This window comes from Oryctolagus cuniculus, chromosome 6 (assembly GCF_964237555.1).
Source record: "Oryctolagus cuniculus chromosome 6, mOryCun1.1, whole genome shotgun sequence".
In the NCBI taxonomy this organism is placed as follows: domain Eukaryota; kingdom Metazoa; phylum Chordata; class Mammalia; order Lagomorpha; family Leporidae; genus Oryctolagus; species Oryctolagus cuniculus.
In genome coordinates this window covers 21029438-21056014 of record NC_091437.1, presented here as the reverse complement: position 1 = coordinate 21056014, position 26577 = coordinate 21029438, and the positions used below count along the sequence as shown (strand labels likewise).

The 26577-nt window shown below is 53.0% G+C and overlaps 1 long non-coding RNA gene across 1 annotated transcript in view; it reads right to left on the bottom strand.

The window, feature by feature from the left end:
* Positions 1 to 6099: 6099 nt before the first annotated feature.
* The window catches only part of LOC103347986 (uncharacterized), a 113268-nt gene continuing 92790 nt past the window's right edge, over positions 6100 to 26577 (bottom strand). The window contains exons 5-7 of the long non-coding RNA XR_011389723.1: positions 18565 to 18729; positions 11731 to 11922; positions 6100 to 6744 (exon numbers count right to left, since the gene is read on the bottom strand). This is a non-coding gene — a long non-coding RNA (uncharacterized lncRNA). The remainder of the gene's footprint in view (positions 6745 to 11730; positions 11923 to 18564; positions 18730 to 26577) is intronic.

The window sequence follows — 26577 nt, the reverse complement described above, 5'->3', positions numbered from 1 at the left end:
ATTTAAGCACACTGCTACCACTGCATAAAAGACTTCTGATAGACTTAAAACCTTCATGGAAAAAAGAAAATGGAAGAACTAATTATAGCTCAAAAAAAAAAAAAAAAAAAAAAAAAAAAGAAAGAAAGAAAAGAAAAAGAAATCCATAGTATTGTTTTTTATCGACTTTTTTTGTACCAAAATAAACTTACCTTTTACCTCCACTCTCCACAAACTGTTTGAAGTACTCTCAGATTCCAGATATCATGATCATTAAAGCATTTTCCCAGAATTTGCTCCAGGTAAAACAGATATAGGATATACTTTTATTTAATGTAACATGCTGTAAAATGTCTGTTAACTTATTTATGAAATAATAAAGAATTTGGTAAATTAATATGTATCTCATGTTATGTTGTACCCCAATAAAACAAAAATAGGCAACTGGTGCCGTTCGCTGTCGGCCTCTGTTTCACGCTGGAAGTCAGCACGTCCACTGAGTGAGTATAGCCACCTGTGGAGGGAGCACTCGAGCTCCTGCAGACTGAGCTCTTGCGTCTATCTGCTGGGCCACCCCCCACGTCCCCTCAACAGCCAGGGCTGGGCCAGGATGAAGCCAGGAGCTCAGAACTCCATCTGGGTCTTCCACAGAGGTGGCAGGGACTCAAGTCCTTGAGCCATTATGGGTTACCTTCCTGGGGTGTGCGCTGATAGGAAGTTGAGTCAGAAGCAGAGTAGCCAGATGTTTTGATATGGGATGCGGTGACCCAAGCAGAGACTTTGCTCCACTCACACGCCTGAGTTTTACGACTTGTCCTGGGAAGGGGAGGGAGGAGAAACCCTTAACCAGTCTTCTTCCCAGCCCATAAGAACTCAACAAATCAATCCCAGTGCTGGCTCAGGGGGGAAGCCAGAAATCTTCTTGTGTGGGACCCAGAGCACTGAGACCTGGGGAGGTCGTCCACACCCATCATGGGAGGAGGGCATAGCCGGGGGAGCCCCCAGGTGCTGCCTGAGTACTTCTCTCCCAGAGGCCGGGTCCAGCAGGGTTCTGAGCAGTTCCAGCAGCCACAACACTCCACTCTGCCCACTGATGACCTAACTGTAGGTTCCTCTGCTTGAGAGAAGTTCTCCAAGGTTGCACAAAATAAGTTCTTCAAAATATTTTTTTTTTTTACAGGCAGAGTGGACAGTGAGAGAGAGAGAGAGAGAGAAAGAGAGAGAAAGAGAGAGAGAGAGAGAGAGAGAGAGAGAGAGAGAGAGAAAGGTCTTCCTTTTCTGTTGGTTCACCCCACAATGGTCACTGCGCCCAGCACACCGTGCTGATTCAAAGCTGGGAGCCAGGTGCTTCTCCTGGTCTCCCATGGGGTGCAGGGCCCAAGCACTTGGGCCATCCTCCACTGCACTCCCTGGCCACAGCAGAGAGCTGGCCTGGAAGAGGGGCAACTGGGACAGAATCCGGCGCCCCGACCAGGACTAGAACCCGGTGTGCCGGCGCCGCAAGGTGGAGGATCAGCCTATTGAGCCGCGGCCCTGGCCCAAAATATGTTTTAAAAATTGAAATGGGCTGGCGCTGTGGCATAGCGGGTAAAGCCACTGCCTGCAGTGCTGGTATCCCATATGGGCGCCAGTTCAAGTCCCGGCTGCCCCGCTTCTAATCCAGCTCTCTGCTATGGCCTGGGAAAGCAGTGGAAGGTGGCCCAAGTCCTTGGGCCCCGGTTCCCTCATGGAAGACCTGGAAGAAGATCCTGGGGCTTTGGATCAGTGCAACTCCGGCTGTTGCAGCCACAATTGGGGAGTGAACCAGTTGATGGAAGACCTGTCTCTCTGTCTCTGCCTCTCCTTCTCTCTCTGTGTAACTCTGACTTTTAAATAAATAAATACATCTTAACAAAAAATTGAAATAGGGTCCAGTGCTGTGGCGCAGTGGGTTAAAGCCCTGGCCTGAAGCACTGGCATCCCATATGGGCACTGGTTCTAGTCCCAGCTACTCCTCTTCCCATTCAGCTCTCTGCTAATGGCCAGGGATAGCAGTGGAAGATGGCCCAAGTCCTTGGGCCCCTGCATCCACATGGGAGTCCTAGAGGAGGCTCCTGGCTCCTGGCTCCTGGCTTTGGATCAGCGCAGCTCTGTCTGTTGCAATCATCCGGGGAGTGAACCAGCAGATGGAAGACCTCTCTCTCTGTCTCTACCTCTCTCAGTAACTCTGTCTTTTGTTTTTGTTTTTGTTTGTTTGTTTGTTTTTGACAGAGTGGATGGTGAAAGAGAGAGAGACAGAGAGAAAGGTCTTCCTTTTGCCATTGGTTCACCCTCCAATGGCTGCCGCGGCTGGCACACTGCAGCTGGCGCACCGTGCTGATCCGAAGCCAGGAACCAGGTACTTCTCCTGGTCTCCCATGGAGTGCAGGGCCCAAGCACTTGGGCCATCCTCCACTGCACTCCCGGGCCACAGCAGAGAGCTGGCCTGGAAGAGGGGCAACCGGGACAGAATCCGGCGCCCTGACCGGGACTAGAACCCAGTGTGCCGGCGCCGCAAGGTGGAGGATTAGCCTAGTGAGCCACAGCGCCGGCCTAACTCTGTCTTTCAAATAAATAAAATAAATCTTTTTAAAAAAATTGAAATAGACCTGGAGGAGAGACCCAGTAACAAAATACGCCCTTTGTTCCTTCATCCAATAAATACAAGTGTTTGTACCACAGGCCCTGTGCTGGGTGTGGGACGCACTTGTGCACCTGCAGTGGAGGTCCTCAGAGAATGGTGCCACCACCTGAGCAAGCGCCTCGCGCTCTGCATCCGTGCGGGCTCCTCTGCTGCGTGCAGCTATCGGTCCCCTGTTTCTGGTTATAGAAAGGGGGCCAGCACTGTCACATACAGATTTCCCCAGGGTGGGGAAGGCAAGTCCTTCTGTGGACCGAGTTGTGTTTTCCTCTGAGGCAGGACATCCCAAGGCATGGTGGTCAGGACTCCGCCAAGGCCCAGGCCCCCAGCTGCACACACCAAGCCCCAGGAGCAGAGCTGAGCAGTAAGGGAGCAAGATGAGTGCACACAGCACCACGCTGATGCTCGAGATGACACTAACAGGAAACGGGAAGCTCCATTTGCAAGAAGATAGAATCCTGACCTGATTCAATTCAGCAAACAGCGACTGAGCTCCAGAATGTTCCAGGTCAGCTCGAGGGACTAGGGTCCCTCGGTGCAGAAAACAGACAAAATTCCCTGGCTTGGAAATATTCTCTCTTCCCAAAATCCCGTTCCCCTGCTTCCTGATCAGGGTCTAAGGTAACTAATGTGAATTTACGATCTAAAGCCCCACTAATGAACCCTCACCAACCTACCAGGTCCCAGAGAAGCCAAAACAGTCAAGACTTTTGCAAACAACAGAAAGACAACTTTTTAGATGAATCAAGGCTTTTAAAGGAAGAAACCAAGATCCCCCAGCTGGCTCTCCTTTTGCTGCAGAAACAAAGGCATCTTGACTGGCCTGAGTCATATCAGCTGCTTCCAAACCTTGGGTATGGGGAGAGGGAGCCGGCAGGCCCTAGGCTGTAAGAACACCTGCACAAGCCCTGATTTTACTCGCAAAAGCTTACCCCAATCTGTTTCCACTTTATGTTAGTAACACCACGGTTGCGGCTCAGGGAGAAGAGCCAGTGAGCACCATGAGGCCGGATTCTGGAGGAACATGGAAGAATCTTCCATGAGAACACCTCAACAAGGCCACTGCCAGCCAGGGTCATTCTGCAGAACCCCTGGCTGCTGCTCCTGCTGGTCCTTTTCTTGCCCCTCCTCCTCTGAGATGTCTCACTTGGGCTGCTATCCCAGAACCACCTCCCTGTCACCTCTCTGGAAAGCCCTGTTCTCCACCATGCAGCCTCGAGAATGTCTCTCAGACTGCTCCTCTCCACGCCTGCTGCCCTTCCCTCCTGCCCAGCCTCAGCCATCCTGCTTCCCTACCTCACACCCCATACACGGCACTGCTGGGCACGAAGACTTCTAACTCACTACCTTCTGAAGTCCAGGCTCCTGCACTGGTCACTTGAGGTCCATCTATGTCCTACTTGGCATCATTTTCAAGAAAGTATTAACCAGGGACCTCATCCCCATGATTTTAAATGGGTACATTTTTTAGTGCATTACATCTGGATACAAAATTCTCAATTTCTCAAAACATCAAACACAGTAAAATATCTGTATCTTTATATATGTCTCTATATATCTATTATGCAGGCCGGCGCCGCGGCTCACTAGGCTAATCCTCCGCCTAGCGGCGCCGGCACACCGGGTTCTAGTCCCGGTCGGGGCGCCGGATTCTGTCCCGGTTGCCCCTCTTCCAGGCCAGCCCTCTGCTGTGGCCAGGGAGTGCAGTGGAGGATGGCCCAGGTGCTTGGGCCCTGCACCCCATGGGAGACCAGGAAAAGCACCTGGCTCCTGGCTCCTGCCATCGGATCAGCGCGGTGCGCCGGCCGCAGCGCGCCGGCCGCGGCGGCCATTGGAGGGTGAACCAACGGCAAAGGAAGACCTTTCTCTCTGTCTCTCTCTCTCACTGTCCACTCTGCCTGTCAAAAAAAAAAAAAAAAATTATGCAACAAACTAACACATTAGGATATAAAATGTTTTTAAATGTTCATTATATATTCATCTGCTTTTTAAAACAATGGCAGTAAAAGAAGGTTATAGAATATTTAGGACGGCACTTCCTGATCATTTGGCAGATAATACGGCTTTCGTTTCGTGTGTGTAACCTGCCGTGCAACAAGAGCATGTACAGTAGTCTCTGAGCGCTGCTACGCCACCACTTGTATTTAGAATGAACCAAAACACTTTCTCACCAGCGGCACCTTTGTCACTTTGTTTGAATGTTTGTGAGGTTTGAGAGACATAAACATTGTATTTTCCCAGTGTAAGCGTTGGTGGGAAGGCACGGTAATGACAGGCATATTTCGGGCAGAAGCGTCCTGTGTGGAAAATGTTAATTGGGAGGCTGTTCCACTGAGAACGCAAGCTCTTGTCTTCCTGGAATGGCCCATGAGCTTCCGCACGTCTGTGTCTGCCCACACTACTCCCTCTGTACCAGTGTGTCTGAGTTTGCCTGCGTATTCCCACCCACTGAACCTGAACTTCAGCTGTTTTCATTCATGCCTCTCTCCAGGCTCTCATGGTGCACTCAAATGCTGCCTCTTCTCCGATTCTTTCCCTACCCTATGCTGCCTCTTAGCGCCCCACATCATTTCAAACCCTCCTCTGCCTGAGCTCTTGCTTTGGCCTTGCAGTGTTTCCAATCCAGTTGACACACTGCTACATGCGCTTCCGTGACAAAGTCTGGGTGATGCTGCGAGAACAGATCATCCCAGAATCCCAGAGGCAGGACACATAGAAGGTTATTTGCTCATTGCACAGTCTACGGTGGGTCTGAGCAAACCTTCAGAGCAGCTGCCTCCGTGCGCTGGCTCAGTGTTCCAGGACACTTGCATCTTCCGATGCCTGCAACCAATTCCTTTTGCAATGACTTGGACATGGAGGATCACCTATCAGCTCCTAACCAATTCTACTGACATCATCTTGTATGGAACAAGTCACAATGGTAACAGTAACTTCAAGAGTAAAAAAGCACAATTCTCTCACTGTCTAGAGACAGAGGAGGATCCGATCTACTGCAGAACAGCACCCACATCTACCATGATAGACCCTCAATGAATACGCACAGGGATCCAGCTCTTTGCCAAGGGGAAGGCACAAACTACCAACTATGGGTTTGGGCTCCTCTGAACCCTTTATATCACCATCTCACTTCTCAACACAAGACAGCGAGGGCCAGTGTTACTCCTTTCTTCTATGTGGAATCAAAGCTCAGAGAGTTTTAATTGACGGCCAACAGCACACAGCTGATATTTGATACAGCCGGGATTCAAACCCTGATTTTTCTCGTTTCAGACCTCCCACAATTTCTGAGGAGGTCTCAGTGCCATAGCCTTAAGAATTCAGTGGCGTAGGTACAATGTCTGACCAGCACAGCCAAGCCAGCTGTCTGTGGCCCTCAGTACATTTCATGATACCCTCAGATTGCAAGAAGGAGAAAGAAGAAGAGCAGGGTGGAGTCAGACAGAGTGTACTTCTTTTTTTTTTTTTTTTTTTTTTTTTTGGACAGGCAGAGTGGACAGTGAGAGAGAGAGAGAGAGAGAGAGAGAGAGAGAGAGAAAGGTCTTCCTTTGCCGTTGGTTCACCCTCCAATGGCCGCCGCGGCTGGCGCGCTGAGGCCAGCGCACCACGCTGATCCAAAGCCAGGAGCCAGGTGCTTCTCCTGGTCTCCCATGGGGTGCAGGGCCCAAGCACTTGGGCCATCCTCCACTGCACTCCCTGGCCACAGCAGAGAGCTGGCCTGGAAGAGGGGCAACCAGGACAGAATCCGGCGCCCTGACCAGGACTAGAACTCGGTGTTCTGGCGCCTCTAGGTGGAGGATTAGCCTGTTGAGCCGCAGCGCCGGCCTTTTTTTTTTTTTTTTTTTTTTTTTTTTTTTTTTTTTTGACAGGCAGAGTGGACAGTGAGAGAGAGAGAGACAGAGAGAAAGGGTGAGTGTACTTCTTTATAGTAGTCTACCTTTGTTGCTTGTCTTCTCATTGCACGGTGGGTCAGAGGAGGCAGAGGCACGTTTCTTTCGTTTTGACCTTGTCTGTCAGCTCATTAGATCATGAGATCTGCTTTCTTGGAACCTGCTCACTTGACCCAGTGAGTTTGAAGAGCTTAATCCAGGTCCACAAAGCTTGCCCTGCAGAAGAAAGGGGGACTCGATGTAGTTCACTCACAGTTGCTGCACCTGTATCTATGTAGCTCTGTGCTTGTGCTGTGGTTGTTAGCGAGAGCCAAGAGAACTTTCTCTCCTTGAGAGAAGACCCTGCCAGTGAGAGTCAATGTAATCAATGCCTTGAATGCAAAATGCTCAGGACTGTGGCCAGCATGCTGATAGCGCATCCCCAAAAAACTGGACCACACTCATGTCATCCCCCACATCTCAGCCAGCCCAAGCAAGCAACAAGTGATATCCCATACACACTCAGGCAACCTGGGCAGGTGCTGGCCGGGCAATCTTCCTGCAAACACCTTGTAAAAAGCACGGAAGCCAAACATTTCCATGTGATCAGCTGCCTCTGCCAGGGCGATCAGTGCTCAGAGCCTGGGGATGGCCCACATCTTCCTCTCAGTATAATACAGGATTTACTCCTCGACAAGACAAGCCCATGAGACCAGCCCCATGCAGCTGCGCACCACAGACTCAGCAACCAGAGCTGGAGGAAATGGCTCTGGCGCCTCTGAAAGCTGAGCAGGCACTGGCATGGGGCTCATCTGACTTGATCACTTCCACGTGGGGGAAGAATTCATCCCTCACCACTGAACTTCCTGCGTGGCTTTTCAAAGAGCAAATTCCCCAAATCCAGTCCAGCCAGCCCTGCTGACAGTTTCCAGCAGGGAGATGTCACTCACTCTGCCTTTCAAATCAATCAATATGTATATTTTTTAAAGTATACAGTTGGTGTTATATACAGGATGATGCTATCATCCTCCGGAAATTATTTACTCAGCTTCCACCAAGTGGTAAGGGTGGGGAGACATCATCTTAATTTAGTCTGAGATATAGCTGATTGGGAGCCGAGTTTTGATACTAAAACATTGTTGTATTTAGGGTTAGCCCTTATCCTTAGGCTGTAACCCTTGAGCAGTCTCAGCAGAAAGCCTGGAAGTGTTTACAGCAACTCCTTCTGCTGGCTGAGCCCTGAATTCCAGTTTTTGACGCTTCAGCCCCTGGAGCCTGCCTGAGACTCTGCTTTTACCCTCTGAGCCTCCTAACCACAACTTTGGTTTCAGCTTCTCCACTCTTCAGCTTCCAGACCTCACACCACACTGCTTACTAATCAGCAAAGGCCTCCAGACAAGAATGAAGCTTCTAAGCTTCCCTCTTCCTCGGGGCCTTCGGAATCCATTGGCACATTCCCTCTCTGGTTCTTTCACACAGATTTTTAGGAGCCCTGTGAGCAGCTGTCCTGGCTGTTGCTAGCCTGGGGGCTAATCTATTGCACGCTGCTTTGCCAAACCCTGAATTGCAACCGTCCTGGTGTTTGCAGAAGCCAGACAGTCACCTGGAGGGGAGGGTGATAGGGACCACTCCTCCTGCACGCTTCAAGGCTTCTGTGGTGCCGATAACTCCCTCAGTTCAGCCCGGAGTGCAGTAGGGCCTGCAATTTACCATTTTGATCAGGGCGGGAAACACTTCAAAGCCTTCCACCTGCCCTTTTCTTCCTGGGCCAGGGAACCATGGGAAGGTTCTCACAGGTGTTAAGGATGTTCACTGCATCCATACAGCAAACAACTGGAGAAACGGTCACAGACTCAAGCCAAAGCCCCATTCATCACCTGTCCGATGTACGTCCCATTCTAACCAGAGAATCTTGGTGGCACTGAGGGTTCGCTGGTGTCAGGGTTAGCAAAGACCTCATATCTAACAGTCCTTGAAAAAAAAAAAATCCAAGAATTTTCCTTTACCACTGCGTAGTTACTCTGATGAAGGCCTCCCTGGTAGAGGCCTGAGAAAAGTCTGCTGCGTGTTCATGCCGTGGGTCTGTATGGAGCTCCCTTCAATTGATGGATGCTGGGTTTATGAACTGCCTTGGATCTAGGGAGAAGATGGAGGGCCTGGCTTGTCACTGTGATGGCTGATGTCAGCCACACTGGTAGACTCTCCAGTTCTCTTGCCTCTAGGAGCACTCTAACCTGTTAACTACCTGAACGCCCAAGGTCAAGTACCTTGACTGTCCCTGTGGCCCTACTGCCCCTGTAGATATTTTGTCTACCCAGCCCGTGATGCTGAAGCACTCCCACCCTGGGACCCCACCTCACTCACTGATACTAGCGAGCCTGCATCAGCGGCACTCCCCCGACTCCAACCCAGCTGACACCACGACCCCACACAAGGGTTCTGGTTTCCCTTTGCTAGTACGGAGTGTACTCCGAGCCCTCCAGGAAGGAAGCCAGACGGTGAGTTCTCAAGTCAGACACGACTAAGCCACGTCGGTGCTCCTCCTGCTCCGAGCCCTGGCCCTCTTTTTCTTGAACACTACAGAAGGAGTTCTGCCATCTCCAATTCACGTCCTGTATGCCTACTCGGGTCAGGCTTCAGTTCCAGCCAACATTCAGACCAGCTCTGGTATTATTGCAAAAATGTGGAATCCTGAGTGACAGTCAGAGCCCCCATACTGACGAACTGAATCCCATTCAGCTCCCCACTTCTGGAGCCACTGCCTCAAGATCCATTCCCTCCCAGAGCCCAAGGGTGCACACGTGGGAACCCCTGCAGACCTCCCGTGTCCCTGACCTGGGGAGAGCTGTGCAGCTGCTGTCGCTCCGTGTCGCCCCTGCTCTCCGGACTCTGCTGGAGCAAGGTTTATACAACCCAAGTCCTCCTTGGCTCAATTTCCCCAGCTCGGATCCTCAGCGTCTGCAGCTCAGTCGCTGTCAGGATCTGTGAGTGGGGATGCGGGACTGGGGGGCTGCAGGAGGAAGACGGCACCTGTTCCCTCCCCGGGGCTTCTGCTTCCTTGCCTCTGTGTGTTATTCCCATCCTGTCCTATGCAGCTTGGTCCCTGTTTTCACATCAGCCAGTAGATCATTCCAGCGACCACCATCTGCAGTTTTCCCACCATTCATAGAACCAGCCTCAGCAATGTGGGTTCTGAGACACGGCAGGAGCCAACAATCACGACCCTGCCCCATTTGAGCATTGGGCCCACAACCCACAAAGCCCCCTCTCCATGTGTGTAGGTTGTTGTGTTTTTTGTTTGTTTGTTTGTTTTTGCCAGGCAGAGTTAGACAATGAGACAGAGAGTTATAGACAGTGATAGAGAGAGAGAGAAAGGTCTTTCTTTCCTTGGTTCACTCCCCTAATGGCCACTACGGCCAACGCTGCGCTGATTCAGAGCTAGGAGCCGGGTGCTTCCTCCTGGTCTCCCATGGGGTGCAGGTCCCAAGCACTTGGGCCATCCTCCACTGCCTTGCCGGGCCACAGCAGAGAGCTGGCCTGGAAGAGGGGCAACCGGGACTAGTACCCGGTGCCCCAACCAGGACTAGACCTGGTGTGCCGGCGCCGCAGGCGGAGGATTAGCCTAGTGAGCCGCGGTGCCAGCCCACGTGTGTAGGGTTTTTTTTTTTTTTTTTTTTTTTTTTTTTTTTTGACAGGCAGAGTGGACAGTGAGAGAGAGAGACAGAGAGAAAGGTCTTCCTTTGCCGTTGGTTCACCCTCCAATGGCCGCCGCTGCAGCCGGCGCACCGCGCTGATCCTGGCAGGAGCCAGGAGCCAGGTGCTTTTTCCTGGTCTCCCATGGGGTGCAGGGCCCAAGCACCTGGGCCATCCTCCACTGCACTCCCTGGCCATAGCAGAGAGCTGGCCTGGAAGAGGGGCAACCGGGACAGAATCCGGCGCCCCAACCGGGACTAGAACCCGGTGTGCCGGCGCCGCAAGGTGGAGGATTAGCCTATTGAGCCACGGCGCCGGCTCGTGTGTAGGTTTTAACAGTTCGAAACTTTCCCTTCGCTTCCCAGCCGCAGTTGCTGCGTCCCACGGTTGCCACCTCCAGAAGACCTTACTGTTCCCTCTAGACCTGCGCAGCTTTCCAGTACCAGGTCAGCGCTTCCCTGTATCCGGTTCCCTCTGTTAGAATAACTGGGGTAGCTTCTTGTCTCCTGATTGGCCCTGAATTAACACCAGTCGTTCTTGATCTGACTCAGATGGATGCTCTAGAGGCAAGGGGGAGTGTCCAGGAAGCATCACCTTGTAAAGCACACGCTGCAAGTGCAACAGTGATTCTGCATGGTGCAAGTGAAACAGGAATCCTGCCTGCGCGGCGGCGAGGGGATGGGCAGCTTCTGCCCACTGAAAGCGCTTGGGAGAATCCGAGTCTCTGCTTTGCCTGCTGAAATGTTCCCATCGCAGGTCTCCTGCTCCCACTCTTTCCTGATAAGGGCTCTGACTTTGGCATAGAAGAACGCCAGGAGCCAGCATGGTGGTACTGAAGCTAGGCTTCTGCCTGAACCACCAGCATCCCTTAGAAGCGCCCATTCCATTCCCAGCAGCTCCCTGGAAAAGCAGGAGAGGATGGCCCAAGTGCTTGGGTTCCTGCCATAACTGTGGAAGATGCGGATGGCACTCCCGGCTCCTGATTTCAGCCTGGCCCAGCCCCGGCTGTTGCGGCCATTTTAAGGAATAGACCAGCAGATGGAAGATCTTTTTCTGTCTCTATCACTCTGCCTTTCCAATAAATAAACAAATCTTTTTTTTTTTTTTAACTCCAGTCTCTTTTTAAAGATTTTGAAAGGCAGAGTTACAGAGAGGGAGAGCGAGAGCTTCCATGTGCTGGTTCACTCCCCAAATGGCCACCACGGCCAGGGCTGGTCCAGGCTGAAGCCAGGAGCCAGCAGCTTCTTCCAGGTCTCCCACGTGTGTGCCGGGGCCCAACCACTTAGGCCATCTTCTGCTGCTTTCCCAGGCACATTAGCAGGGAGCAGAATCAGAAATGGAGCAGCAGAGTCTCAAACCAGCGCCTATATGGGACACCAGCATTGTAGGTGGCAGCTTAACCCACAGTGCCACACCACTGACTGCATCAACAAATCTTTTAAAAAAGACATAGAAGGTACACAACTCTTCTCCTGTGAAGCGCTGCAAAGCCCCACAAATAACCAACCCCTGAGCCTCGTTTCAGCTCACCTGTCCCGTGGCTGTAAGACATGAAGCATCTCCCTGAGGCCCCATAGCATTCAGAACACACATGAAGCTGGAATTCGATTGCCCCGAGCCTATTCCTCTCTTTGGTGAGGACTCCACTGCTGTGGGAAGTGATGAACATTGCCCCTGTGCCTCTCAGCCACTGATTCTCCATTGCCGTTCTCTCCGCCTGCCCTGCATCCAAATTAAACAGAATGAAAAGCTTAAAAATTGAAAAAAAAAATCACTGCATTCCAGAAGTTACTGCCAACTTACTTATTCTTAGGAACAGATGCCTGTTATTTCAGAGGTGAACATTGCAACTTCAAAATTCCAAGGGATTTTTATCTAAAGTGACATCTGGTACCGGTTGGCGCAGCTCAGGCCTCAGAAAGCTGAGCCTGAGGCAAGGATCCGTGTGCTGCGTTTCACTCGGGAGTGAGTGCCGAGGCTGGCGAGACTGAGAAAGAAAAGGCAAGGAGGCGAGCAAAGACGGGAAACAGTGTGGTTGACGTATGACCACACTGGCCAGAGCTTCCCGGGGAGGAGCGGAGAGACAGCGTATCCCGCAGCAGGGAGGTTTGCCTGGCCCACGGGATTCCTCCAGAGGGTTGCAAAAGCAGAGCAGACTTAGAAACAGTGCGGAGAAAGGCTAAAGGAGGGGATTGCGGCTGGCGCCGTGGCTCACTAGGCTAATTTTCCACCTGCGGCGCTGGCACACTGGGTTCTAGTCCCGGTCGGGGCGCCGGATTCTGTCCTGGTTGCCCCTCTTCCAGGCCAGCTCTCTGCTGTGGCCCAGGAGTGCAGTGGAGGATGGCCCAAGTGCTTGGGCCCTGCACCCCACAGGAGACCAGGAGGAGGCACCTGGCTCCTGGCTTCGGACTGGCACAGCACGCTGGCAGTAGCGGCCATTTGGGGGTGAACCAACAGAAAAGGAAGACCTTTCTCTCTCTCGCACTGTCTACTCTGCCTGTAAAAAAAAAAAAAAAAAAAAAAAAGGAGGGGATCGCACAGATCCAGGCTGCCTTCCTCTCCTGCATCCCAGGGGTGGGTCATGGTTCACTCCGTAGGGCTTGTTTTGCCGTGCTTCTGAACTGTAGCAGCAGCAGCAGCAACCTAGAACCTGCTCTCAGCGGTGGGGCATTTCCTTTGCACCTGCAAGTGAGATGTGGCGTGGGGAGGCGGTGAAGACATGCAGTGGAGACACACAGGAGGCAGGCAGTGGAGACAACCTGAGTAGGCCACAAATACGTGTCCAGTACAAATACAAATTTCCACAGTTGATGCAAGAAGACACAGAAGATCTGAATGGATCCACAGTCATGCAAGAAACAGAATCAGGGCCAGCACTGTGGCGCAGCAGGTTAAGCTGCCGCCTGCAGTGCCAGCATCCCATACGGGGATGGCCCAAGTGCTGTGCCCCTTAAAAAACAGTGGAATCCATCCTTTCTAATATTCCCTCAAAGAACACACCAAGTCCAGATAGTTTTACAGGTGAGCCCTCCTAAACTTTCAAAGATATAGAACTCCAGACAGGCACAAACGTACAGAAAAGAAACAAGATGGAATATTTCCCAATGCATTTCATCCAGCTAACTTCTACCAGAATCAGAGGACAGTGTCAGGAAGGGAACGACCCCACGCATACACAATACAGAACCATCACGTTCAAGTGTCAGTAACGCCCAGGCTGAGACATCCTGCAGGTAGAGAGAGAGAGCAACAAGGAACCACCAATAAAGAAAACAAAATATGATCCTGGGGTGGGCACAGCCAGAGGGAAATGAACGGAACTCTCAGATTGGGTAACTTGAGGAGTGTTTCTTCTAAAAGATTTATTTATTTGAGAGGCAGAGTTACAAGAGGGAGACAGACTTTCATCTGCTATTTCAATCCCCAAATAGCTGCAATGGCCAGAGCGGGGCCAATCTGAAGCCAGGAGCCAGGAGCTTCTTCCGGATCTCCCACGTGGGTGCAGGGGCCCCAGCATGTAGGCCATCTTCTACTGCTTTCCCAGGTCATGAGCAGGAAGCTGGGTCAGAAGTGGAGCAACCAGGACTCAAACCCAATCTGAGAGTTCCGTTCATTTCTCGCTGGCTGTGCCCACCCCAGGATCGTATTTTGTTTTCTTTATTGTTGGTTTCTTGTTGCTCTATCTCTCTACCTCCAGGATATCTCAGCCTGGGTGTTAGTGACACTTGAACGCCATGGTTCTGTATTGTGTATGCGTGGGCACCCATATGAAAGGCCATCGAGCAGCTTAACCTACTATGCCACAGTACCGCCCTGAAGAGTGTTTCTTTAACAAACGAAATGTTACCGGAGGGAAGGCCATGGAAACCTTGGGGTTCTTGTATCTTGAGATAGAGAGTGGAGTGATAAGGCTTTATTCGGGATAGGGCATCCATCAGAATGGAAGGGACAGAGAGAGAGAGCACCCAGTAGCTCGGACTGGGGGAGAGCGAGTTTACATGGTTGAATGGAGGGAATACACCTGAGCCAGCCAGGCGGACGGCTCAGCAGAGAGCAGAGGGCTGAGCAGTCCATTTGGACTCCCTTGGTTTGTAAGCGAGTCTGTTTACCCACCTCCTGGCCACGGCCTTTCCTCCAGTGACATATATATACACGTAATATCTATATCCACTGAAGTCTACTAAATTAATAAGAAAAAGATAAATAACCCACACCCCCCAAAAAAAGAAAAAAAGGTAAATGACATGAATAAGCATTTCTCAGAACAGGAAACACAAATGGCCAATAAAGAGATGTGCAACCTTGTTAGTAGTCAGGAAATGCAAAATCCAACCACAGTGAGATAACACTTCACACCCACTACAGACAGAAATTAAAACAGTCAGACATTACAGGTCTTGCCCAGGATGTGAAGTAAAAGGAATTCTTATGCACTTGTCTGCCGAAGAGGAAACGGTACTTTTGAAATGCAGTTCCTGGTAAAAATCGAAGGCACGTGTGCCCTAGGAGCCAGAGTTTGAATCTACAGCATACGCCACAGAAATCCTGCCCCAGGAACATCAGGAGAGAGAAACCAATATATTCACCATAGCATTTTTTTTTAAATGGAATTGTCATTTTAGATTTACAGAAAAGCTGTCAAGATAATACCGGCAGGTCCCAGGGACTGCACAGGCAAGTTCTTGTATTCTTAACATCTTAGGTCAGTCAGTGTGGGGCCTCCATCCCAGACACTAAGTGCACAGCTTCCTCGGATCTCCCCAGCTTATCTAACATGTTTTTTGCAGCATTATTCTCAACAACTAAAGTTGGGGGGGGGGGGCGTCAGTAGTAAAATGGATAAATGAAGTCTGATTCACTCATTCAGGTGAATACAGCAGTACAGCAAATGAGTGAAGCGCAGTTATGTGTCGACTTGGATGAATCTGAAAGCATTTTGTTGCGTGGTCAGAGCAAGTCTTACATGAAGATATCCAACGCGATTCCATTGGTAAGAGTTGCAAAAATAGGCACAATGAAATCACATAGAATTTCAGGATTTTATATGCTTGTAGGTGATGAAACTGTCAAGAGCGGCAGAGAGGGGACTGAAACAAGGGGAGAGCTGCGCCTGCTGGGGGGGGGGGTGTGCATGCGGAGGGGCACATACGTGGGGCACACCTTTCTACGCGTGATCTGCTTCGTAATCGTCATCGTTCAGGACCAATCCCTAGCTCTTCCGCTTTCCCTGAAGTGCCTTTTCCCCACCACCCTGGGCCACTGGCGCGGAGGGGAAAAGTGATGCCTTAGACTTGGAGCAAACAGGAACCCCAGCTCTCCATGCACAGACCAGAGACTCTCATCACCCTCTGTAAGCCCCACCACACTTCCTGTTTCTCAGGAGCTAAAAAGGGCGCTGACCAAAAGTAACCCTGGAAGCTGGGAGAGTCCCTCCAATACACTGGGAGTCCACCAGGCAGGCTGGCCTCTCAGCTACGGTCGGCAAGGAAGCCAGGCCCCGGCAGGACACACACCGGCCCCAAGGGGCCTGCAGGCAACAGGGAGAAGCTGCCTCCCAGCAGGTGCCGTGGCCTGAGGTGTGGGGCTGCTCAGTGGCACAGCAGGGAGCAAGACACACAGCCCTTCTCCAGGGCAGGAGGTCAGAAGAGCAAACACGACAGACACACCTTGAAAGCCAAGCAAAGAACGGCAAAGCGAGAGGTAAAATAACCCCGTGCCAAGGCACTCGACCTCAAACGGGGCTGCCCACAGTTTACACTGTGCCTCTATTGCCTACGTACTGGGCAAGTGACCGAAACTTTCTAGGATTCAGGGTCCCCTCTATCAACTGGAAGCCATAATCCAACATACTGGAAGACTCCATGAAAGCTTTGTTCTCCCTCCAAGTATTCACTGAGCACTGTTCGGTGCAAGTACTAAGATGACAGGCAAGGCCCTGCCCCCAGGTGCTTGTGTCACAGGGGAGGGGGAAGATCACAGAGTGAGGGGGCTTTGTGTGTCAGGGAAGGCCTCTGCCACAGCCAGTGATGGAGAGGGCTGGCTGGCCCAGGGGGAGGAGCCCGCTAACGAGACGGGGGCCACTGGCACATCCCGTGGTGGGAACAAACACGGTGTGGGCGAGGAAGAGCAGGACAGAGCCTGCCGGGCACGTAAGTGAGGGGCCTTGCCCGGAAGGGGGAGGCGGTGCCACAGAAAGGACTCCACGCACATTCCACAAGTGGGGTCACTGAGGGTTAAGGCAGAGGCCGGGGCATTGCTTGACACGCATCCCTCAGAGATCTCCAGCTTTGGGCTGGCATCGTGGCACAGCCAGCCAGGCTCCCGCCTGCAACACTGCCAACCCAAATCAGCTGCTCCACTTCCGATCCAGCTCCCTGCTAATGTGCCAGGGAAAGCAGTGGAGGTGGTCCCAGAGCTTGGGTCCCTGTCATGCACCTGGGAGACCTGCACGGAGTTCCAGGCTTCTGGCTGTTGTGACCACTTGGGGAGCAAACCAGCAGATGAAGATCTCTTTCTGGGCCAGTGCTGGGGTGTATGGGTCAATGCCTCTGGCTGCAGTGCCAGCATCCCATATGGGCACCAGTTCAAGTCCCAGCTGCTCCTCTTCCGATCCAGCTCTCTGCTGTGGCCTGGGAAAGCAGTAGAAGATGGCCCAAGTGCTTGGGTCCCTGCACCCACGTGGGAGACCCGGAGGAAGCTCCTGGCTCCTGGCTTCGGATTGGCTCAGCTCCAGCTGCTGTGGCCATTTGGGAGTGAACCAGCGGATGGAAGACCTCTTTCTCTCAAATAAATAAATAAACTCTCTATAAAAAAGAAAAGATACCTTTCTCTCGAGGGCGCTCTAAAATAAATAAATCTTTAAAATAAATCAGTAAGATCTCTGTTGTGCAGAAGCAGAGGAGGTGGGGCAGCAGGGAGGATGCGTTGCTCTGCCTTGGTGGCCAGGGGCGGATGGGCGGGCTGGTGGGCCGGTGGACTGGAGAGCGAGGCGGGCCCCGCCTGATTGACACTGGGTCTCTCTCCTCCGCTCCCATCCCCGCACAGCTCCTCCCTCCTCAGGATCCAGACCCGAATTCCACTTCCGGACGTAAAAGCTTTCCCTGGCCACTTGCAGTCCACGTGCTCCGCACGCTGCCCCGGCTCCTCCTCCCCAGTCGCTGCCTCATGGCCACGGACCGTCTCAGCTGGGTGCTCAGGCTCTAGGCGGGGTCGAGGGTGCGCAGACCTCCGCCGTGGGGTCCTGCCTTGTGCCGTGAGTAGATCTGACCCTGTCCCGCACCCGGACAGCCACTGGCCCTTACTGTTGATTGCCCGTCCACACTGGTGGGCTGGCCGCCCTCCCAGATGTCCTGAGCCAGCCAACCTCATACTGGGCGCTGGTGTCCCTGTGCGCCGGAGGCCTCTGACGTCCGGCGGGGGTCGCCTGGCTAGCACTCCCACCGCCGTGCGCCTCCTCGCCCACTGCCGCTTTATTGCCCACATAGAGCTGCACCTGTAACCCAAGCTCTCGGCTCCGCGCCTCCCTCTAGTGGCCGGCCCAGGAATTTCACCCCAGGTTTCCTGCCGGAGGTTTCGGGGACCGGACGCGAGGCTTTCTATTTCTGCACCCGCGCACGGCGGTTCTGAGTGTTTAAGGAGCTTTAAGACGTATCAGAAAGCAAACAAGGCCTGGACAGAGGGCGGCCAAGCTCGGGGTCTTGTCCCTGGACGGGAACGCCCTCTGGTGGCCAACGGGTGGTACTGCTCAGGCCCTGCGGTCCCCACCTCCAAGGGGCCCCCAGAACTGCCCCCAACAGCCCACCCACGGGGCGTACGGGGTATAGAAGGAACCGAGCCTGGAACCGCTGGGAAACGGCCCCCGCCTAGGAGAGAGGGCGGGCGGGAGGGATCCAGACCCTGGAAGGCGTGGAGGGACCAGAGTGCCCCCTTGTGGAGCCTTACGCCCTTCTCGGGCCCCCAGCTCCTCACCCTAGGACTTTGGCCAGGGCAGGCACGGGAGTCGGAGACGACCCGCAAAGCTGGGGCCAAACGCAAGAACGGGTAGAGCTGAGCAGAGGCAGCGCACCGCGCGTTCTCACTCGCAGGCCCCGGCGGCGACAGACCCCGGGCCGGTCGGACGCGAGGCAGCGGGAGGCACTGGTGTCACCCGCCGGGCGCACCGGACCACCGCCGCCCCAGCTTCAGTCCCGACCCGATTGTCAGAACACCGGGCCAGGAAGGGAACCGCAGCTCCCTCTCGGCCCCGGTGTGGGTGCGGAGGAAAGGGGCGCGCCTCGAAGACCCACAGAGCGGAGACCCCGCATCCCACACCTGAGCCTGTGGGTTTGAATTCCCGCGCCTCTTCTGACCCCGCCTCCTGCTCACCTGTGCCCAGCGCGCCGGTGGCGCAGGTGCTGGGCCCGCCACGCCCGTGGGAGTCCCACCGGGAGCTCCTGGCTCCGTCCTGGCCCAGCCTTGGCCGCTGCTGGCATTTGGGGAGTGAACCGGTGGCTGGAAGGCGTTATTTCTCCGTCTGTCGCTCTTTCTCGACTTTTCAGATGAATTTTTAAAAATACAATAAAGACAAAAAGACTGCAGTTTACCGACCCGGAGTTGTTTTCCTCAATATCAGAAGTATTACCTGCGTGATATTTACCACTGTGTCTGCTGCTCTATCGCTCTACCTTTCTATCCACCCGTCTGTACACCTGCACGAAAGTGTAAAACTAGCTCCCGCTGTTACCCTGAGAGACCTGAGCCTGGATCAAGCACAGCTATTTTAGACTTGTAACTCGGGCCTGACCGGGCCCTGAACCCTATGCCAAAAACTCCTGAAAAAGAAAATAAAACTCCCGTTGTGATAAACTCTCCTAGCAACAGCCAATTAACAGAGGGAACTACGCAAAGTTCCAGGTGTCTTTCAGTTACGGTGATTGTAGCACTCGAGACCCTGCAGTTTGGCACATACACCCTAGCAGCTCGGACCCTAAACTTTAGCCAGTCATAAAGCGACAAGTATACATTTAAAGTATCAGCCTATCAGATGCTGTATAGCCAACTTGTTTGTTCAACTGTATAAAAACCCTAACGACCTTACTGTAGGGGCCGCCGACCCAGCCCAGCTGTGCCTGGTGCCAGACCAAACTCGAGTTTGAAATAAAACTCTTAGGTTTGCATCAGCCTCGGCTCCTGGTGGTCTTAACTGGTGGGAATTGGATGTTTTTGGGTACAACAACCGGAGAAGCAAAGGGTCCTTGTCTTCGAACAAGAAAGAATTCAGGCATGAGACAGAGAGCAGGGGAAAGCAACGTAGCAAGTTTATTAGGGTAGGGACATCCGTAAGTTCGGATGGGCACCTCTCCAGACAGGACCTGAGAGAGAGTGCGCAGTTCACATGTGGCCCGGGTTTTTAAGGGGATGGGTCTTGCATTCCCACCTTTTCTCTCCCCCTCTCCTTCTCCTCCCAAACAAAGGACTTGTTGGGTGTAAATACGAAAAATTCCTGAGTTTTTCCTCTGAAGTTGTTGGGCCAAGGGGAGCTTCTCTCTAGGGTGCCCGCCTTAGAGGAAGGATGTTTATCAGGCCAGGTAGAAGGACCCCCTGGAAGGTCATCAGGATCCGGGTGGGACTCTGAAGTGCAGATACTGGGCTGCACCTGGCAGGTTATAGGATGACTTTGAAATGCAGATACTGGGCCTCCGTAGATGTCAATTCCTTAGGCCCTTGTCACACACACATAAACTCATTTCTGACTTCCTGGGGGTCTGTCTGGGGGGTCCCTCTGGTCTTAGCCCCTCTACCAGGAACCCATGCTGTGGGTTTCAAGGCTGTCGCCAGGCTGGGGGAAGGGTGACCCCACACAGCTTTCCTGCGGAGATGCACCGGCTTTTTTGTCTTGAGTGAGCCTCTGCCTGGTTGCTGCAAGCTTCGGTTTTGCCATTTATTCCCTGCTTGTGTAGAGGGATGGGTTTTTTTGGAATTTTTAATATTTTTTCTGATACCAGCCCCAGAATGTTTACATGTAAGGTAGCTGCCGCTGTGGCTGGGTGTGTGTCTACCATTTTGTCGTTTGCTTCCCTTGGTTTTGTTCTGGGTTATCTGACCCTTTGGTCAGCATTCCATTTCAATGCATCCACTGTGGTTTTCACTGTATGTGTTGCTATAATTCCCCTTGTCTCTCTTTCTGGTGCTCGCTCTGGGGTTACAACATACATTTTACGTTTCCCGTGGTCTCCGTGGAATCAACACTTGACCACTTTAGGAGTCACGTGAACACCTTACCACCATAGAGGTAGTATTCTTTCCTGCCATGTGCCCAGACATTGAAAACACCACCAAACGTGATAATTTTTCTATCAATCATATTTTTCAAATATACTTTGAGACCTCAACAGCACAATGGAATGTTATATTAGCCCAGGCCTTACCCACGGCTGACGCTCCAGGTTAACTGCTGGCCTCGATTCCCCTCCAGCTCGAGAGCGTCTTCTGGAATTACCCTAGAGCAGATCTGTTCTCAAGGAATTCTCAGATTCCCTTCACCCGAGGGGGTCTCCCTTGAACGCCTGTCCGGCTCCGAGATTGACAAGAGGACTGTGGGTGGTGGCTCTTCTCCACCTCAACCAGTGAGTTCCCCTCCTTCTGCCCTGGGAGGAGTCTGAAGTCATCTGTTACTGGCCACCTACGCCGTGCGCCGTTTTCTCTGGCGGTGACACGTGTGTGTATTCTTTTCCAATTTGGGAGGAGTTTCCATGTACTCAATAATTCTTCGAAGGCTACGTGTTCGGTGCAGTGGTTAGGGTGCTGCCTGGGACGCCCGCATCCCGCGCTGCAATGCCTGGGCGCGAGCCCCTGCTTGAATACAGCTTCCTGCCCGTGTGCACTCTGCGGGGCTGCCACGGACGGCTCAAGGGGTCGGGTTGCTTCCACCCACACGGGCCGCCAAGGCTGAGTTCCCGGCTCCAGCCTTTGGCCTGGCCCACCCCTGCAGGTGTTTGGGGAGTGAACCAGTGGATGGCAAATCTCTGTCTCTGTGCCTTTCCAATAAAAATAAATACCTAATTTTACAATGGGATTTCCTTAAGCATTTCTGTCCTCACCACACTCTTTCTCCTCTCCTGGAACTCCAGTGACAAATGCTTTGGTCATGGGACCCTGGCTCCTGAGGCTCTGTTCATTTTTTTAAAAAAAGATGTATTTATTTATTTGAGAAGCAGAGTTACAGACAGAGAAAGGAAGAGACAGAGAAAGAGGTCTCTCATCTGCTGGGTCACTCCCCAAATGGCTGCAATGGCCAGAGCTGCACCCATCTGAAGCCAGGAGCCAGGAGCTTCTTCCAGGTCTCCCACACAGGTGTAGGGGTCCAAGGACTTGGGCCATCTTCCACTGCTTTCCCAGGCCATAGCAGAGAGCTGTATGTGAAGTGGAGCAGCTGGGACTTGAACTGGCACCCATATGGGATGCCGGCACTGCAGGCAGTGGCTTTACTTACTACACCACAGTACCATCCCCCTGCTCTGTTTTTTTTTTTTTTTTAATCTTTTTCTTACTGTTGTTCAGACAGGATCATTTATATTGGCCTATCTTCAAGTCACTTAGTGAGTCTTTCCTCTGTCATTTCCATTCCACTTTTATCTAGTGAGTATTGAAATTTAGGTCCTTACATTTCTAAATTCAAGTATTTCTATCTTTTATTCTTTATAACTCCTATTTTTTGCTGTTGTTATCGAGCCTTCCTATATTGCCACTCATTTCAAAAGCATTTACTCTCATTTCTGCAAGAGTGCTTTAAAGCCTTAGTTACTCAATTCCAACCGCTCATCTCTCATTGGCGTCCTTTGATGTCTTTTCCCTTGCAAATTGAGGTTTTCCTGGATCCTTCCTCACAGGCCAGCGAGACTGTAACTTTGTTTTGTGTCTTGGACATTTTGAAATTCATGAGGCTCCCGGTATCGAATACCACGGAGAATGCTGATGTTTGTGCTACGGTGGGTCAGACTCTGAGCAGCCTCTGGGGGTCGTGGCTTCCATCTTCTTTGTGTCCGTTCCATTTCAAAGCGTCTGCAGTGCTGCTCAGAACTGTGCTGTGTGTGCAGTCTCTCGGGGTCTGTCGGAGAACAGGGCGGCAGCTCACTCTTCAGCACGGTTCCCGGTCCCTGCGCACTGCACCCACGCATGCGCAGCTTGGAGGTGCGCCCAGGAGCTCACCAACAACTTCATAAGGTCTGTCTCCTGACTTTCTTCCGTTCCATAGCTCATTAGTCCTTTGTGGTCCCCTGAGCCTCCTGTTTTTGGTCCTCTGGCCGTAAAGCTGGAGTGACAGCCGCCTTGCCGTGTGCATACTTCAAGCAAAACATCCTGTCCTCATCCAGGGACAAACCAGCAAGGGAGAGAGAGGGGGGATGGGGAAAGGAGAAAGAGCAGAGATGGGTGAGGGGATGGGGGCTGTCCTCGCTGCTTGGGACTTCTCCAACAGAAAGCCCCTCTGTCACACACACACACACACACACACACACACACACACTCGTTAAATGCCTGTGGGCCTCTGAGGCCAGGAGGACGTGGCCTGCGCATCAGGAGTTCCTGTTCCAGGGCTCAGCCAGAGCTAGAGGGCTTCCCTGAGAGCTCTCAGCACCTCTGCAGGTCCAGGCTGCTTTCCGTGTAGCCCGTGCAGGACGCTCCTGCCACTCAGAGGCCTTTACATGCCCCCCGCCCCCCATTCACCTGCTGCTTCTCCCCTCCAGGGTCCTCCACGCATCCAGGCTCAATTATTTCATTTTGCAGGAGCGACAGGATGCGGCGTTTATGCCACGTCTCTGAAATCTGGAACCCAGGGGAGTCCCGTGCACAGATGAGAGAAAAAAAGGTCATAGAACATAGAATAAAATGATATCTTTATTTTGGTACAAAAATTCTGACACCCATGCATATCAGGGATCTTCAGAAAGCTTAAGGAAAATGCATTTGATGAGAAAACCATGCATGAATTTCCATTTTTAGCATCATAATAAACTTACGTTTTAATTCCATCTTTTCTGTTGAACTCCTTTAGGTGGTGTCATTTACTATAAACTATAACCATTCTCTTGTTGACGCTCATTCTTATCGACTCCTATTTGGCGCTACTGCATATGAAGCTGCTAAGAATCTTTGCACACATACTTATTTTGGAAAAATATTTAAGAATTGAGCTAAATGTGTGCTTGGCTTTCTAAGAAACTGCCAAACTGTCTCCCAGTGTCGCGTTACTTGACGTTGCCGCCAGCAGCTCAGCCCCAGTCCACTCGCTCCCCGTCTCCGCCAACACCGGCCTGGGCAGCCCTTTCGTCCTCCTGGTGGGCAGGAAGCGGTGCTTAACTGCGGTTGTGATGCACCTGTCTCCAACAACTCTCACAGGCAGTAGGTGTTCATGTGCTTTTCCGTTTGCGTGTTTTTTGCCGTTGAAGAATCCATTAAAATCTTCTATCCATTCGAAGAACTGAGTCGTCTTCCTATTGCGTCAAGAGCATTCTTTATATTTCTGACACATGTTCTGCAGCCACCATACGGTGTTTACCTCTTTGGCTTCTGCTCCCCACTCGCATCGCGTGGTTCAATGCCCCTTCTCTCGCCTCTGCAGGGGTCTTCTTGCTCCCATACTGCACTCTGCAGTTGGGTCTGCAAACAGCAGCCACTGAGTTTCCTTTCTTAATGTTTTCTAAAATTGTTTATTTATTTGAAAGAGAGAGAATCTTCCACCCACTGGGTCACTTCGCGAATGCCCCCAGTAGCTGGGGCCAGGCCAGGCCAAACCCAGGAAACTAGAACTGTCTGGGTCTCTCACAGGGAAGGAAGGGACCCACTTACATTGGAGCCATCACCTACTGTCTCTCGTTAACAGGAAGTGGGAATTGGGAGCAGAGCCGGAAGCGGAATCCGGGAGCTCCAGTATGGAATGCAGCTTTCTCAAGCAGGTGCTTAACTGCCATGCCAAACGCCCACCCCAGCCGGTGGGTCTTGTAAAATGTACTCTGGCTCACTTTGCTCCGTGCCTAACATCCCCGGAAGGTTCTCCATTTCATTGGCATAAAGCCCAACCCCCTGACCAAAGGCCCCAAGTGTGCCCCGGCCCTGACTCTGCCCACCCTCAGCCCCATCTTGTGCTTCCCTCCCCTCCACGGCCACTCATGCTGCAGCTTCTCCCTCTCGCAGACCAAGCGCGTTCCCTCCCCCACAGCTTTGCAGTGGCTGTCCCCCCTGCCTGGAGTGCCATGCCCTTTGTTCTACACCTGGCTGCAGCTTCTGCCACTCGGGGAGCTGAGATGTCACCTCATTCCGTGGGCTGAATCTAACACGCCCACCTCTGGGCTCTCTCTGACACCGCTGCTGTTTCAGTTCTCTGCAGAAGGGTTCGCTCGTTGTGACCGTGACCTTGGTTATCTGCTCATTGCTTGCCTCCCCAGGAATGTGAGAGTCCAGAGAGCAGGCGCTTTGTCTTTGTTCGTTTCTATAACCTGGTACCCGGAGCCATGTCTGGCACATAACACAGGCTCCAGCATTGCTGAACACCTGTGCCCACAGCGCCTTCCATGCCTGGCACCAAGAAATGTTTGCTGCCTGAGTTTGCCAGGGAATCCAGTCCTGTGACACCTGTGACCCATGGTCAGTCACCATCCCTGGGCTAGTAGGAGAGAAAGGACGTCCGTGTAGGAAAAAGACACGAGACGGGGTGTGGAGAGACTGGAAGACAAGATCAGTTCCTCCCATGGTAGCCAGGGAGCTTTGCCACAGAACTGCCGTGCCCCTGGTGCTGCCGTGAGCTACGGCCCGGGGAGGGTAAGGCCCACAGAGAATCCACCACGGTACCCTCGGCAGCACAGCCCAGGACCTTCCAGGGCCTGCCTGTTAGAGGAAACTGGACGCTTTTTGGCCTCAGAAGCTGTTTACTCTGCCCCTGCACTTCCTGGTGTCTGCAAGCTGGCTTTCCCATGCCACGGCCGCAGCAAGGTTTCGGCTTGCTGCCCCGCACCCCCGCTCCTGCCTCCCCTCAGCCTGGGGGGCACGGCACCCCGGTGGGAGGGCAATTGGGCAGGGCCCATTTCTTCTCTTCGTGCACTCTCCCTAAGACCTCCCCCGTCCCTGAGTCGCTGAGTGGTCAGCCAGGGGCTGACACTGCCCTGGCGAGGCAGGCTGGGGAGCCCACAGCGGGGGGCCTGGGAAGGCGCTGCTATCCTGGGTGCCCGGCCCTCTCCAAGTCCTAAAGAAAAGTGTCCACGGTCTCAGCCTACAATCCAGACCCTTGCCTGTGCTCCCAGGGGCCAGGCGAGTCCTTGCCCTTCACTCGAACCCAGCTCTGAACAAACTTCCAGAAGCACGGCTTCTTGCAGGAAGGGTTCAGCAGGGGAGTGCCACCCTCTCTGCTCTAGCGGAAGCTTTTCTGCAAAGTGGCTATCCAGGGCCTGCCCTGCTCGTGGCCACATCTGTCAGGACGTTCTGGCTCCCGGCTGTGTGAGCGTGAGCGGTGAGTGTACGTGGGGGGTTGAGGTGGCACACACGGGGCCTCTCGGTCCCCTGGGCACCTCACCCAGCACACCGAGGCCGCCCTCGTGCCTTGAGGCACTGGTGCTGGCTGGGAGCTCTGCGGGGGTGGGCTCGGCCAGGTAGCTTCTCACAGAACCCGCCAGGTGGGGCGCACTTGGGACACGGTGCCTTCACAGGGCTAGCCCTTGGCCCGGTCTCAGGCCAAACTCTGTGGGCCCTGGAGGCCTGTTCAGGGGCATCTGAGGAGGTGAGGGCTCAGCACAGGACACGGGCCCTCCTGGCCATGGCAATGCCAGGAGAGGGCAGCAGTGCTCAGGGGTTCCCTACCTCAGCCATCACCTCAGAAAATCCCATCCCGGCCCCTCTGGCATCTGCACGAAGCCCACTGATGAGGAAGCAGGCGCTCTGTTTACCAGGTGGCACCTACTCACCTGCCTTAGCAAAGTCCATCCTCAGTTCCTGCCCCCACCCTTTCCTGCCAAGAAGAGGAGGGGCAGGGAGTGGTTCTGCATGCTGACCAGCAGGGGGTGCTGCTGCCATTGAGTCAGCTCCAGGGCACGTAGGGGGTGGGGGATGGGGGGCAACAAACTGCTAATCCTCTGGGAACAGAGACTGTCCACTCTCAACTTGCTGGACAACAAACGAACAGACGATGGGCTGACATGACAGGCTCGCCCCACCCAGCAACGGGGCAGCCTGATCCACCCTACCCTATCGTGCCCACACTCCCAGGGTCCAAAGGGCAAAGCCGGGCAGTCTTGGGTATTTTCTCAGTTATAGCTGTGGTCATCAGTGACCTGGGCATTCCTGGGGCAGGCTGTGACCTTTATACCTCCCACTCTGCTCTCTTTAGCTCAATGTCCTTGGCTCCCCAGACTC